This window comes from Lissotriton vulgaris, chromosome 7, assembly GCF_964263255.1.
Source record: "Lissotriton vulgaris chromosome 7, aLisVul1.2, whole genome shotgun sequence".
Taxonomy (NCBI): Eukaryota; Metazoa; Chordata; class Amphibia; order Caudata; family Salamandridae; genus Lissotriton; species Lissotriton vulgaris.
Window position 1 is genome coordinate 700,654,825 of NC_141695.1, and position 14,697 is coordinate 700,669,521.

Sequence of the window (14,697 nt, forward strand, 5' to 3'; positions counted from 1 at the left end):
GACAGGTAAGATTCAAGTATGTGGATCTGTGAAAGATACCAATCAATACTGTGGAACCACAGTGTACAGGTAAGTAACTTGTTGTAGATTGTCCTTGAACCAGGTTCTTCTGCCCAGTGCACAGGATTGGGTGGTGTCCCTGGATCTACATGATGCTCATTTCCATGTGCTATTTTGTTCTGCTCACAGATGTTACTTTCACATTAAAATGGTATACCCAGCACTACCAATTTGTAGTCCTGCTATTTGGTATGATGAGTCCTCCACTTTCTTGACAAAATGCTGGCTGTGGTAGCTGCTTCGCTCAGAAGGTAAGGAGTCTGTGTATTTCTGTACTTGGATGACCGACTTGTGGAGGCCAGGCCACCTGCACTCATCACAGACCTTCTGAAGTGCCCAGCAACACTTCTTCATGGACTGGACTTCTCCATCAACCTTCAGAAGCTCCTCTTTGTACCGCTCCGAGGCAGATAGTCATTGGGAAGTGCAGACATATCCTGTAAAAGAGTATCTCCGTCTCAGAGGCTTTTGGATATTTTAGATATGATTCTGATATTTTTTGAGTCAACTTCTAAAACCTGTTCTGCTGGTGTTTAATAGACTTATGTACACTGCTGGTGTCAGATACCAGACAGTGAATGAGTGCCTTTAAATGGTACCTGAGAAGACACTAACACTATCATTAGTGGAGCCTCTCGGCTGATGTAGATCTATTCCATTCTGTCTTTCAAGTCCTCCATTGGTTCTTGTGCCTCTCCAATCTCAATGTGGATCATCTCTACAGCCCACCAGTCATAGGCCACATTTGTAGCATTGTACACTTTTGATAAAAAATTGCAACTTTAAGATAAAAGCTGAACCGACATCTGATCTGAGCCCTCAACTTTTAAGGTACCCTCCTCTTTAGAATAGATAAGAACCCAGCATTGATGTGACCCATCGTCGACGAAGCAACAGCATCATAGTCAACGAAAACCTCACCAATGACATCAGTGTTGACAAAGCAGTCGACGACCATCTCATCAACAGTTCAGTATTGGGGTTGACAGGGACATCAGCGGAAGCTCAATAAGAGCCTGGCGCCTTCTTCAAACTCAAGGTGCATCGACGACTGATACTTCTGTCGCCTGGCAAATACCTGGGCTGAGATTACTCTCATCACAGAAAAAGGAATCCCAATTTTCATTCGTCCAGACCAAACTTCTAAAACTAAAGTCTCTCCTTTACCTCCGGCACATCTACTAGAATTGGAGGAACTAGATGATGAGGTCCTTTTGGCCCAGTAGATAGCCTCACGCAACTTCACATGAAGAGGACAACGTCAATGAGTAACAGCGATGGGACTTGTCACTCCAACATAAATCTCAGACTAAGGCAAGATCTCACGAGGTTTTTAAAGAGTGGTAATCGAACGAAGATACATATGATGATCAGAGTCATTACCAAAGTGCTATGATGCAAGTACCACCGGCTTTAGTAACCAACCTTTGTCAAATGCCAAACGTGGGTCCCTTGGATTCAAGCTAACCTGTCTGATGCGGGGGGGATCCTCTGAAACCAGTCCCAGCATGCTTGTTTCAGGGAGGACCGGGCCTGGCAGTTTGGGCTGGACTGTTCCCATGGGGATCAAGGTGAAGACTGATTTATTTATGGCCTTGTCCATATTGAAGTGGCTTGGCGAGCAAAAAAAAAACGATTGATTAAACCCAGATCGGCGACTAGGGGTGAATGTTTGATTTGTTCAGCATTCTGTTCTTTTGTTCTTTTTTTGCTTTTGTCGAATACCGGCAGGTCATTTCACAAGATTTCTGGAATTTGGTACCCAATCACCACTGCTATAACGGACTTCTGCTCCTCAGTGCACTGTGGCTCTTCAAACTCCTCTTTTACAGTATCAAGTGAGAAGCTCTGTTGTGCAATTGAAAAAATCTGTTTTTTCAAGAATTTTGGCACCCGTTACATTCAGACCCTGCTATACCACCTCGAGCTCATTCCCTTCCAGATTACATCAGAGGTTTCCATGCTGTTTTGGAAATAGCCTCCAGAAGATCCAATCTCTTAGTACTTTTTAAATATATGGAATGCTTCCTATACGACTTTAAGGACTCCTCAAACAAGTCAGTAAAGGCTGTTCCCATTGTCCATTATATATGAGAAGGCTTGAAACGTATAATAAACCAGTCAATGGTAGTGCCAGTGATACATCGCCTAGATAAAAAATATAAAGCCCATAGGATTATCCAGCATGTCTAGTCTGTTATCCACATCCACACTGTGGTCATGCAGGTGACTCAGGCGGTCTAGGAATGCATCCCCTTCTTGCTCTACACTGAGGGTAAAAGTTAAGAAAATGTGGTGAAAAGATTTTATATAATGGCAGCTACACCCTTCAGGACCCTCAAAGCTCTGGCTGTTCTAGGGAGGAACGGCAGGCAAATGTGGTCAGCCAGGGAGCCTAGATTTTTTTCCTGAAATTAAGTGAAAAGAGACGAGGTCAATCGCACTGGAAGGTTATGTTATGTTATGTTAGTAGTATTTCTAAGGCGCGCAGCTGCCCCAGCCAAGGGGCGTCCCGGCGCCTGATCAGGTACCACAACACAACAAATCGATGCTGGGAAAGAGAAGAGGAATCAGTCAGCAACTGGGAACAAAAAAGTTTTTATGGCACGCCTAAAGGAAGTGAGGCTGTTCAAGGCTCGAATATGGACAGGGAGAGAATTCCATAATCCTGCCGCTAGTACTCGAAAGGAGCGACCTCCCATCCTACTCAGTCTAAACTGTGTACTAACCGCCAGATGCAGAAATTCCGATCTAAGAGACTGCGTAGGAACATAGGGGGTAACAAGCTTAGCAAGGGCTGGGGGAGAAGAGAGCTTCAAGATTTTAAATGTCAGGCAGAGAGCCTTAAATTTAATTCTCTGTCTGACCGGCAGCCAGTGGAGCGAGGTCAAAACTGCAGAGACAGAGCACTGTCTAGGAAGGCCGACGATGGCACGCGCCGCGGCATTCTGCCCCCTTTGCAGTCTAGTAGCCTCCGCCTGATTCACTCCGAGCAGCAGCGCACTCCCATAGTCCAGCCGAGAAAGAATGGAGGCTTGGACCACCAGTTGCCGAGTAGGGGGGTCGAAGAATTTGAGGACCGGTCTCAGCCCTCGCAGAATACCATAGCAGGTAGCTGCAACCTTCTCCGTGTGGCTGGTGAAGGAGAGTGTAGGATCCAGCCAGACCCCCAAGTTCTTAAGTTCGGCAGCTGGGATGGGAGTCACCCCCAGTTCTGGAGGCCACCACTGGTCTCCCCAAAGCTCCGCCTGCTTTCCTAAAATCAGGACCTCGGTTTTTTTAGCATTTAACTGCAGACAGTTAGTTCGCATCCAATTTGCCACGGCTATGAGTCCTGCACGGAATCTGGGAGCGTTCACCTCAGGATCACCACTGAGTGTCACCGCCAGCTGCGTGTCGTCGGCATACGATGTCATGGTAAGGCCACATTGTCTGACGACTGCAGCCAGCGGCTTCACATATAGGTTGAACAAAGTGGGGCTCAACGCAGAGCCCTGCGGAACCCCCAGCCCCAGTGGATGGAAAGAGGACTGACCAGGTGGAATAGCCACTTTAAAAAACCGGTCCGAGAGGAAAGAGCGAAACCATTGGAGAGCAGTCCCCTCAATTCCCACTTCCTCCAAACGCCGTATCAGAATGTCATGAGACACCGTGTCAAACGCGGCGCTCAGATCTAACAGAAGGAGCGCCGCTGTCTGCCCAGCATCTAGCACCGTTCGCAAGTGCTCGGTCATAAAGAGCAGTGCAGTTTCAGTGCTATGTTGTGCACGAAAACCATTCTGGCTCTCGTCTAGAATGTTGTTTCGAGAAAGGTGGGCGGACAAGATGGAATTTACGTGTGCCTCAGTAACCTTAGCGGTCCAGGGCAGGAGGGAGATGGGACGGTAGTTTTCTGGTAATAGGGGGTCAAGGTTAGGCTTCTTTAAGATATGGCTGACCACTGCCTGCTTCCAGGAAGAAGGGACAACACCCGAAGTGAGCGATAAATTGATCAGATCCAGGATAGGCTCACGACATAGGGGAGGAAGAAGTCTGATTAACTCTGGCTTCAGCGGATCTAATGGAGAACCAGATTTAATTTTGAGGCTCAGAGTATCAAAAACCTCATCAGACATTACTGGCAGGGAGGACAGGGTTTCATGAACCGTAGCCATCACACCCGTTTGCTCAGTACCGGGCACAGATGACGTAAATCCTCGGTAGATTGCCTGCACTTTCTCCACGAAAAAGGATGCCAGACTTTCACAGTGAGAGTCAGTGCAGGTTTCCACCGAGGTGGCCCGTTTCCCCATAAGGTCTTTGAGAACCTTAAAGATTAATTTAGATGGGTTGGGGCTATTCTGAAACTCAAAAGCATAGTGTGCGGCCCGGGTTTGACAGATTGCCCTGTGATAGATCTTAAGCTGGGCAAAATACAAAGATTTCAAAGTGGGATCAAAGGATTTCCTCCAAGCCCTCTCAGCTTGCCGGCACGTTCTCTTAAGCTCGGCAAGAGTATCATTATACCATGGGCTGGGAACTTTAGCATGGCGTTTCGACCAGCGCATCGGTATAAGAGAGTCAAGGGCGGCTAGGACCCAGTTACGAAACTGCTCATATCCTTGTTCCACATTCAGCAGATTGCCCAGGGGATGTGCCTCCAAGATCTTAAAAAACTCCTCCAGTTTGAGCTTATGCCAATTTCTTTTAAGGATCAGTCTGTCCACGGGTTTAAATTGTGGGTCATCTATAGGACATGAAACTTTAACCAACAGATGATCAGTCCAACCTACCACCATCGGGTCAGAGACCCTAGCCCGCTCCAGTGTGGTAAAGAAGGGGTCAAGGATATGACCTCCTATGTGAGTAGGGGAGGTAACTAGTTGGTTCATTTGCATGGCTTCAAGGTCCGCTAGCAAGGTATTGATAGGTGCTGATGACCTCTGATCAAAATGAATATTGAGGTCACCTACGATGTTAAAATTGGCACATCTTGGAGCTAAAGAGCTGACCACGTGAGCCAGAGCGGCCTTGAAGACAGTGTCGTTCCCTGGCGGGCGGTAGATAAGCATACCGCTAAAAGTAAACTGATGACTGAAGGCTACCTTAAAAGAAGCGCTCTCACACGCTGGTAAATCAAGAGCTTTCCATTCAGCCGGGAAGCAAGATTTTAACACCATAGCTATGCCACCCCCTCTAGAGGTGCGGTTAAGAGTGAACACTGTGTAGTGGAAGGGAATGCCAGATTGATTATTGCAGTATCCGCATCCTGAAGCCAAGTCTCAGTGAGGAAAATGAGGTCAGGAGAGTCCTTTTCGATCATGTCACGTAAGGACTGATGGTGCTTGACCAACGATCTCACGTTCAGACTCCATATGCTAAGTACACGCTCAGAGATATTAGTACGTGTACTAGAGGCATCCTTTACCCCAGAGCGCACCCCAGAGCGCACCCCAGAGGGGGTATCAAGTGACAAACTGCCACAGGCACAGTCATAAGGACCCGACAACGGGTGCACAGGTTCATGAACACACACCAAAAGCCTCTGTCTAATAAAGAGAAGGGCGGCGCGATCGTACCTGAGCATCAAGGTATTCTGCATGATGGTATAATGACTATATGCCAGAGTCCAGGCCCCGCTCACGCTTCCTCGACGCGGACGAGCGCAGACGGGCAGGACTCTGGCACGACTCCGGCTAAGCGACGGCGTCCCCCTGCGCGTTCCCGCTGCGCGGGAGAGGACGACTTTAAGTAGGCGTCGCAATGACCAGCTCGAGCGTCGGGACGCTCCAAGATGGCGCCCGCCTAAATGTCCACTCACCCAAGCCAAGATGGAGCCCACAAGAGTCCAACCCCGGGACCCGGACCCGCCAAACGGCGGTGCGTTTTCCGAAAATTAAGTGCAGGTAAGGGGACGAGTGCCCAGGCAGAGTAGTGGTAAAAGCAAGGGAGAATCCAAACAAAATAAACAAAATACAAGAAAGGTAGTATTAAAAACACAGCGCACTGGCAGCGCGACCTGCGCTAATGCAGCACCTAATCAGAGTGATAAACACGCGAGTCCGCCTTAAGTAGGCGTCGCAATGACCAGCTCGAGCGCGGGACGCTCCAAGATGGCGCCCGCCTAAATGTCCACTCACCCAAGCCAAGATGGCGCCCACAAGAGTCCAACCCCGGGACCCGGACCCGCCAAACGGCGGTGCGTTTTCCGAAAATTAAGTGCAGGTAAGGGGACGAGTGCCCAGGCAGAGTAGTGGTAAAAGCAAGGGAGAATCCAAACAAAATAAACAAAATACAAGAAAGGTAGTATTAAAAACACAGCGCACTGGCAGCGCGACCTGCGCTAATGCAGCACCTAATCAGAGTGATAAACACGCGAGTCCGCCTTAAGTAGGCGTCGCAATGACCAGCTCGAGCGTCGGGACGCTCCAAGATGGCGCCCGCCTAAATGTCCACTCACCCAAGCCAAGATGGCGCCTGTGAGAAGTTGGCCCGATATGCAACGTTCGCTATTCTAGCGACCGCTATGTATCGTTCCAACGACCCTTATGGTGTTTGGTTGTAAGTCAACCTATAGACCAGCTATCCTAGTAGCGTGGATACGAGCAGTCTAAGGCTAAAGACTCGAGAGGGCGTGTTAAGCCAGCTGTTTACCACACATGTACCCCTTGAACACCCAGTGAAAGGACACCACACAAGTGTTATGAAAATAAACAGTATATTTATTAAGAATCACAACAGCCCTGTACTCTTTATGAGGACAGGGTACTAAGCACAAACCAAATCTCTTTAGCAAATACTTCAAGTGCACAATTAGGAACAAGTGTCCGAGGACACGGAAAGATTAAGGTCTCGGGCGGACCCGATAAGGCAAGTCGGAAGCGAGGGACTCGGGACCCTAGAGTAAGGAGGCTATGCAGGCACCGAAATGCCGAGTTACCTAGCCACGAGGGCTGCGGCTGCACAAGTCTTACAGGCGTCGGGGTCTTCGCTGACGAGCCAGGAGCCGGAAGAAAAGAGTTGCTGGCCGGCGACCAGTGCTGAATAGTTCGTAGAGATCCAAGCCGGGATCAGAGATTGAAGAAACCTGAAAGCAGAGGGGACCAAGTTCATACTACTAGCCAGTAGTCAGAGGGTACCAGGAAGGCACCGGTTGGCCGTCACCTCGACCAGGTGAGTGGGCGACGCTAGGCTCTGCAGTCTCACGGACCAGGAGGCGTTGTCGGCGACCACGGTGGAGGTGCGAGCTGTCCCACGAAGGATGATGCTGTCGGCGTCGCTGGGCCCAGGATGGGGCAACAAGCCTTGGCAGTTCTCAGGGCCACGTGGTGGGCCTAAGAGGGCGTCTTGAGTGGACCAGGAGGGTCCGGGGTGCTTCTCGCAAAGATGGAAGCAAGGGCCAGTCTGGAGCAACCAGACCAGCAGTGATGATTCTCGGGTGTCGTCACAGAAGGACACAAGCCAGCGGCTAGTGACCAGACAACGTGCTGAGCAGCGAGCAGAAGGGCCCCACGCAGATCGTGGAGATGCTGGGAGACTGCACTTCGGTGCTGGAGCGGCTCAGGGTCGGGGCTTCTCGGACCCCAGAGCACTCACCAGAGAGTTACCTCGATGGTCGTGCTGGTTTTTAAGAGCGTGCAGGTTCTGATGATGGCCGGTCCCTCGAGGTCTCGTCGCACCCACGGATCACAGCTGAGCTGATGATGTGGGTAGAGGTCAGAGGTGCCAGGGAAGCCGGTTCTCGTCGAGCTGGGCCGTCGGATTCCTTGAGGAAGGACTTACAGCAAACCGCAGAGTTCTTAGTTGGTGCCCGCTGATGCGGGGTGACTACTCCTTAGTCACAAGGGAGAAATCTTGAGAAGAGTCTTGAATGTCCTTTCGTAGAAAGTAGTTCTTGAATCAAAGATGATCTAATTTGGAAGGGTCCCCGCTCCGGTCTTTATTCTAAAGAAAGGGGTGGGTACATGACTAGGTCCTGCCCTAAGGGTGGGACCAGGAAGGGGGGTAGTTACACCCCTCTCCCCTGCCGGACTTTCCCCAGGCCAGGGCTGTCGCCCCTGGAACTGGTTCTAACCGGCAGATGCGTAGTGAGCACCGGGGTGCCACTTCGCAGTCACCTTCTCGCCAAAGCCCTACCTACCCAGAATACACAAACCCTGTCTGGGACGGTGCGAACAGCGCCCTCGACAGGAAACCCTTTGTCCAAGTGCTCCTCGCTGGAAGGACTCCCAGCAGCAGGAGGTCAGACTCGTGTCTGTGGTGGCAGCATCCATTTTGTGGAGCTGAGGCTTTAGTTAACTTTAACCGGGGTTCACAGTTACGTGCATGTCGTGTCCCTCTAGAGGGGTGGGATGCTAACCTCATCGCCAGAATTGGTGAGAGGGCAGCACCCCGATTCGTATGACACCTTACTCGACATGCCTTGATAACGCGACACCGGAGTTACCGATATGGTACGCGTTATCATGGAACAGCCATTGGGTCTTGATCCCGCAAACTGCAACCGGGCTCGGCTCGGGCCTGAACCTAGCTCACACGAGCCCACGCACTCTGCCTTCAGGATTGTTAAGGCCTGCCATAGGAGTGACTGATAGGAACTCGGGTGTCCATTGTATGGTTAGATATAGAGCTACTATACCTAAAGCGAAGGGTGGTTACACGGCTTCGCCCCAGCTGTTGTGCAGCCAGTTGTGTCAAATTTAGGAGGCCAGCCAGGGGTGGCATAATACATGCTTCAGCCCCTGGCGGCCCTGGGTACACCTATGCCCTGCGTTACGGGGTCTGATAAGGTGGCCCAGTACCAATTGGTAAATGCACCTAGGGTACATATCGTAATTTAGAAAGAGAACAGCCAGGCTGTGGGTCTGATCAGCAGGCCCACAGCCAGAGAAAGTCGTAAACCAGTGAAACAAAAGCAAAAAATCTGGGTGATCATAGGATTGCAGACCCTACTCTCCTACATGACCCCCCCCCAAACGTCGGAACAATAAGCTAACCTTGACCAGGTGAGTCTTCTTGTTCTAAGTGGAAATATCTGGAGAGCCCATCGGCATTGCCATGGTCAGTACCAGGTCTATGTTCCACTGTAAAGTCCATCCCCTGTAGGGAAATGGACCACCTAAGCAGTTTGGGGTTTTCACCCTTCATCTGATTTAGCCACAAGAGGGGCTTATGGTCGGTCTGAATCTTGAAGTGAGTACCAAACAAGTATGGCCTCAGCTTCTTCAGGGCCCAAACCACAGCAAAGGCCTCCCTCTCAATAGCTGACCAATTCTTCTCTCTAGGGGTCAGCCTTCTGCTTATAAAAGCAATGGGCTGGTCTTGACCATCAAAATTCAGTTGAGAAAGAACAGCTCCCACACCCAACTCAGAAGCATCTGTTTGGACAATGAATGGTTTGGAGTAGTCCGGACTCTTGAGGATAGGCGCCGTGCACATGGCCTGCTTTAGGTCATCGAATGCTTTTTGACAGCTCGCTGTCCACTGAACCTTTTTTGGCATTTTCTTACTTGTCAGTTCGTTTAATGGTGTCACAATTGAACCATAGTTCCTGACAAACTTCCTATAGTAACCAGTCAGGCCCAAGAAAGCTCGAACCTGAGTCTGGGTGGTTGGAGGAGCCCAGTCCCTGATCGACTGTATCTTGCTCTCCAGTGGCTGAACCTGACCTCCACCTACAAGGTGGCCCAGGTATACAACCTGTGTCTGCCCTATCTGGCACTTGGTGGCCTTGATAGTGAGACCTGCTGCTTGCAGTGCCTCTAACGTCTTCCGCAGGTGGACCAGGTGATCCTCCCAGGTGGAGCTAAAGACAGCAATATCGTCAAGATACGCCGCACAGAAGTCATCCAGCCCGGTAAGGACTTGATTCACCAACCGTTGGAAGGTGGCAGGTGCATTTTTCAGACCAAAGGGCATCACCACGAACTGGTAATGCCCACCAGGGGTTGAAAATGCGGTTTTAGGCTTGGCGTCCTCAGCTAACCTGATTTGCCAATACCCAGCTGTCAGGTCAAACGTACTTAGGTAGTTGGCCGAAGCCAATCTATCGATAAGCTCGTCTGCCCTTGGTATTGGGTGGGCGTCAGTCTTAGTGACTGCATTGAGACCCCTGTAGTCTACGCAAAACCTCATCTCTCTCTTACCACCCTGGGTGTGAGGTTTCGGCACTAGAACTACGGGACTAGCCCAAGGGCTATCCGAGGGTTCAATGACTCCCAACTCCAACATTTTCTGCACTTCACTTTTTATGCAGTCTCTAACGTGATCAGGCTGCCTGTAGATTTTACTCTTGACGGGCAAGCTGTCACCAGTGTCAACCTCATGGGTGCACCAACCGGTCTGACTGGGTGTTAGAGAAAACATATGCCTGAACGACTGAAGAACCTGTTTACAGTCGCTCTGTTGATGTTCGGAGAGGCTGCCACAAAAGACAACACCATCTACCGAGCCATCGTCAGGATTCTGAGTGAGCAGGTCGGGGAGAGGGTCACTCTCCTCTTCCTGTCCCTCATCTAGGGCCATGAGCAACCTCATGTCCTTCCTGTCGACATATGCTTTTAGCCTGTTGACATGAAGCACCCTGTGGGGGCTCCGGGGAGTTCCCAGGTCGACCAGGTAGGTGACCTCTCCCTTTTTCTCCAGGATGGTGTAGGGCCCGGACCATTTGTCCTTGAGTGCTGCTGGGGCCACTGGCTCCAACACCCACACCTTCTGTCCGGGCTGGTAAACAGTCAAGACAGCCTTTTGGTCATGCCAAGCTTTTTGGAGTTCTTGGCTGGCCTTAAGGTTTTCAGATGCCTTTTCCATGTACTCAGCCATCCGCGAGCGGAGGCCAAGCACATAGTCCACTATGTTGGCTGCAGGCTTTTTGAGAGGTCTCTCCCATCCTTCCTTCACCAAACACAGGGGTCCCCTTACAGGATGCCCGTACAGAAGTTCAAAAGGGCTGTAGCCAACCCCCTTCTGTGGGACTTCTCTGTAGGCGAACAAGAGGCAGGGGATCAGGACGTCCCATCTACGCCGAAGCTTTTCCGGTAGTCCATGAATCATCCCTTTTAGGGTCCTGTTGAATCTCTCAACAAGCCCATTGCATTGTGGATGATAGGGTGTAGTGAACTTGTAGTTAACACCACATTCCTTCCACATAGCAGTTAAGTAGCTCGACATGAAGTTTGCACCTCTGTCGGAGACGACCTCCTTAGGGAAGCCCACTCTGGAGAACACTCCAACTAGGGCTCTTGCCACAACAGGTGCTGTAGTGGTCCTAAGGGGAATAGCTTCAGGATACCTGGTGGCATGATCCACTACCACCAGTATAAACTTGTGCCCTGAGGCTGTAGGTGGTTCCATGGGACCGACGATGTCGATCCCCACCCGTTCAAAGGGCACCCCCACCACAGGCATTGGTATAAGGGGGGCCTTTGTCGTGCCACCTGACTTACCACTGGCTTGGCAAGTGACACAGGAGCGGCAAAACTCCTTGGTATCCTCGTTCATGTGAGGCCAGTGAAAGTGTGAGACAAGCCTGTCCCACGTTTTCGTCTGGCCTAAGTGACCTGCTAAGGGAATCTCGTGGGCCAAGGTAAGTAGGAACCCACGCTGAGACAAGGGTACAACCAGCCTCCTGGTCATGCCAGGCTTGGGGTCTCTTGACTCAGTGTACAGGAGTCCATCTTCCCAGTATACCTTGTGGGTACCTGTGGCGTTCCCAGCAGCCTCAGCAGCAGCCTGCTGTCTGAGGGGTTCAAGAGAAGGGCAGTCTAACTGGTCCTTCCCCAGGTCTTCCCTTGAGGGTCCCCCTGAACCCAAGAATTCAACTTGATCAAGTTCGAATTCCCTTGGCTCAGTTTCCCTCAATTCCTGTAGGTCAGCCTCCTCTGAGACTTGATCCTCGACCTGGGGCAAGGGGGAAGGCGCAGCCTTAACCCTACTGCTCTTTTTCTTGGGAGGTGTCTGGTCCCTTGTTCCAGGATCCAGCACCTGTTCAGTGGGGCATTTCCTGACCTGTGACCTAGTCACAGCGAACACATGTGCTGGCAACCCTAACATTTCCATGTGAGTCCGGTGCTCCACTTCTGACCATTGTGACGACTCCAAATCATTGCCCAACAAACAATCCACTGGGAGGTCTGGACTAACTACAACCTTCTTTTGGCCAGTTACCCCTCCCCAGGAGAAAGCTACAATTGCCATACTGTGATTGGTAGTGACATTGCTTGCATTGGTCACCAGGAATTCTGTACCTGGCATGATCTGTCCAGGGTCCACAAAGTTAGGCGTCACCATGGTGACGCTGGCACAAGTGTCCCTATAGGCCTGAGCCATCTTTCCATTTATGAAAGGCGTCTGTCGGTATTTGCCCAAAGTATTGGGGCTTACGTCAGGGGATACGTCTGCGTCCCCTGTACTGACAAGGACAGCCTGAGTGAGTGTGCCAACTAAGTTGTCACGCCCCTCAGAACCCAGGGTTAACCCTACTAAACCCTTGGGAGGCGCACTACCACTGCTGACTGTACTAGGGGGCACAGGTGCCTTAGGGGCTGCAGTGGCAGGAGTCTGCCCTCCTCCTTTCTTGGTGCACTCACTAAACCAGTGAGACTTACTTTTACAGTACTGGCACCATCTTTTGGATTGGCCTTCTTTCTTCTTTTGGGGAGCCTGACCCCCACCCTCTTTGGGTTGTTGGGGACCTGTCGAAGACTTCTGGTAATTTTGTTCCCCTTTAGAATCTTTACCCTTCTGGTCTGCTTTCTTCTGACCACCTTGATTCTGGCCCTGGTTCTGCTTAACTCTCGTACGAACCCATCTGTCTGCCTTCTTTCCCAATTCTTGGGGAGAGGTCAGATCCGAGTCGACAAGATGCTGATGCAACAACTGGTTCTGACAATTGTTTAAAATTTGTTCTCTCATCATCAAATTATACAATCCTTGATAATCAGTAACCTTACTGCCCAGCAACCAGCCCTCAAAAGCCTTAGTGGCACAATCGACGAAATCAGACCAATCTTGAGACTGCGTTTTCTGGGTATCCCTGAACAGCACCCTGTACTGCTCAGTGGTTAGGCCGAACCCTTCAACGAGTGTATTTTTCAAGATTTGGTAATTGTTAGCATCCTCCACCCTTGTGGTGAGGAGCTTGTCTCTTCCTTTTCCTTCAAAGGAGAGCCACAAGATAGCTGCCCACTGACTCTGGGGAACACCCTGCACAGTGCAGGCCCTCTCCAAAGCAGTAATCCATTTGTGGATGTCGTCCCCTTGTTTAAAGGGGGGCACTATCTTACCAAGGTGTTTCGTATCGAAACTCTTTTCCCTATTACTAGGTACATTGCTGCCACCAGTGGGGACTACCCCACTTAACTGTTGCTCTCTAGCAAAGGCAAGCCTTTCTTTGGCCAGGGCAAGTTCTTCCCTTTCGATCCTCAGATTGGCTGCCCTTTCCTTAGCTTCGTACACTCTCCTCTGAGGGGATGTCATCCCTCTCTGAGAAGAGTTGTGAGAGCCATTGGTTCGAAGGGATCCGCCAGAGTCTCTTGACAGAGATCGGGCTCGTCCATTCCCAATGTTAAGCTGACCTGATAGTGGCCCCAGGGGTCCCCCAGTACCGCTATCATGTTTGCTTAAGTTGGACCTGCTTAGTCTGACGACTTCTACCTGTCCCTTATCTGCCTCATCCCCAGAGAGATCCTCATCCTCATCCTCCTCCACATCCTCGTTCTCAGTTGCGAGGTGAATGAGGTCAGGATCGTCTCGGGTTCCCTCGAGGGGAGGCATGTCTCCTTCTGTATTAGAAGAGCTACGAAGTTTCTCAGCTCTCCTGGCATCATAAGTCTCCAAGAGACCAATCAGAAAGGACGTTGTGGGGTTAGACCCCTGCTGAATCTTCCTGGAGTGACACAGTCGTCTTAACTCCTTGAAGCTCAGCACAGTATATCCTGAAGGGATGACCTGTGGAGGGTCAACTGACACAAGGGGAGACCCAGAGTTTCCTCCTTTGTCCGACATACTGGTTCTAGTGTGGTGTAAGTGATGCACCTACCTACACTACGTGTTTACCTACTGTACCCTTGCTAAGAGTTGTAGCCAAGGTGTGCTAAGCCTTGAGGAGCTACAACAGCTGGTTCAGTAGAACTCAGAGTATTCTAAGCTTTTAGTTATATGTACTAACAGTACTTTGTGCGATCTTTCAACAAGATATTCTTAGGATACGTGTGGTAAAACAACAGCAAGCTCAAATCCCAACCGCTGCTCACCAATGTGAGAAGTTGGCCCGATATGCAACGTTCGCTATTCTAGCGACCGCTATGTATCGTTCCAACGACCCTTATGGTGTTTGGTTGTAAGTCAACCTATAGACCAGCTATCCTAGTAGCGTGGATACGAGCAGTCTAAGGCTAAAGACTCGAGAGGGCGTGTTAAGCCAGCTGTTTACCACACATGTACCCCTTGAACACCCAGTGAAAGGACACCACACAAGTGTTATGAAAATAAACAGTATATTTATTAAGAATCACAACAGCCCTGTACTCTTTATGAGGACAGGGTACTAAGCACAAACCAAATCTCTTTAGCAAATACTTCAAGTGCACAATTAGGAACAAGTGTCCGAGGACACGGAAAGATTAAGGTCTCGGGCGGACCCGATAAGGCAAGTCGGAA

The 14,697-nt window shown here is 50.5% G+C and overlaps 1 protein-coding gene and 1 pseudogene across 2 annotated transcripts in view; one reads left to right on the forward strand and one right to left on the reverse strand.

Annotated features, from left to right (window-relative positions):
• Window positions 1–14,697, forward strand: part of HELZ (helicase with zinc finger) — a 1,742,088-nt gene that overhangs the window by 432,884 nt on the left and 1,294,507 nt on the right. The window lies entirely within an intron of this gene.
• LOC147702288 (uncharacterized) lies at window positions 1,798–5,641 on the reverse strand (annotated as a pseudogene).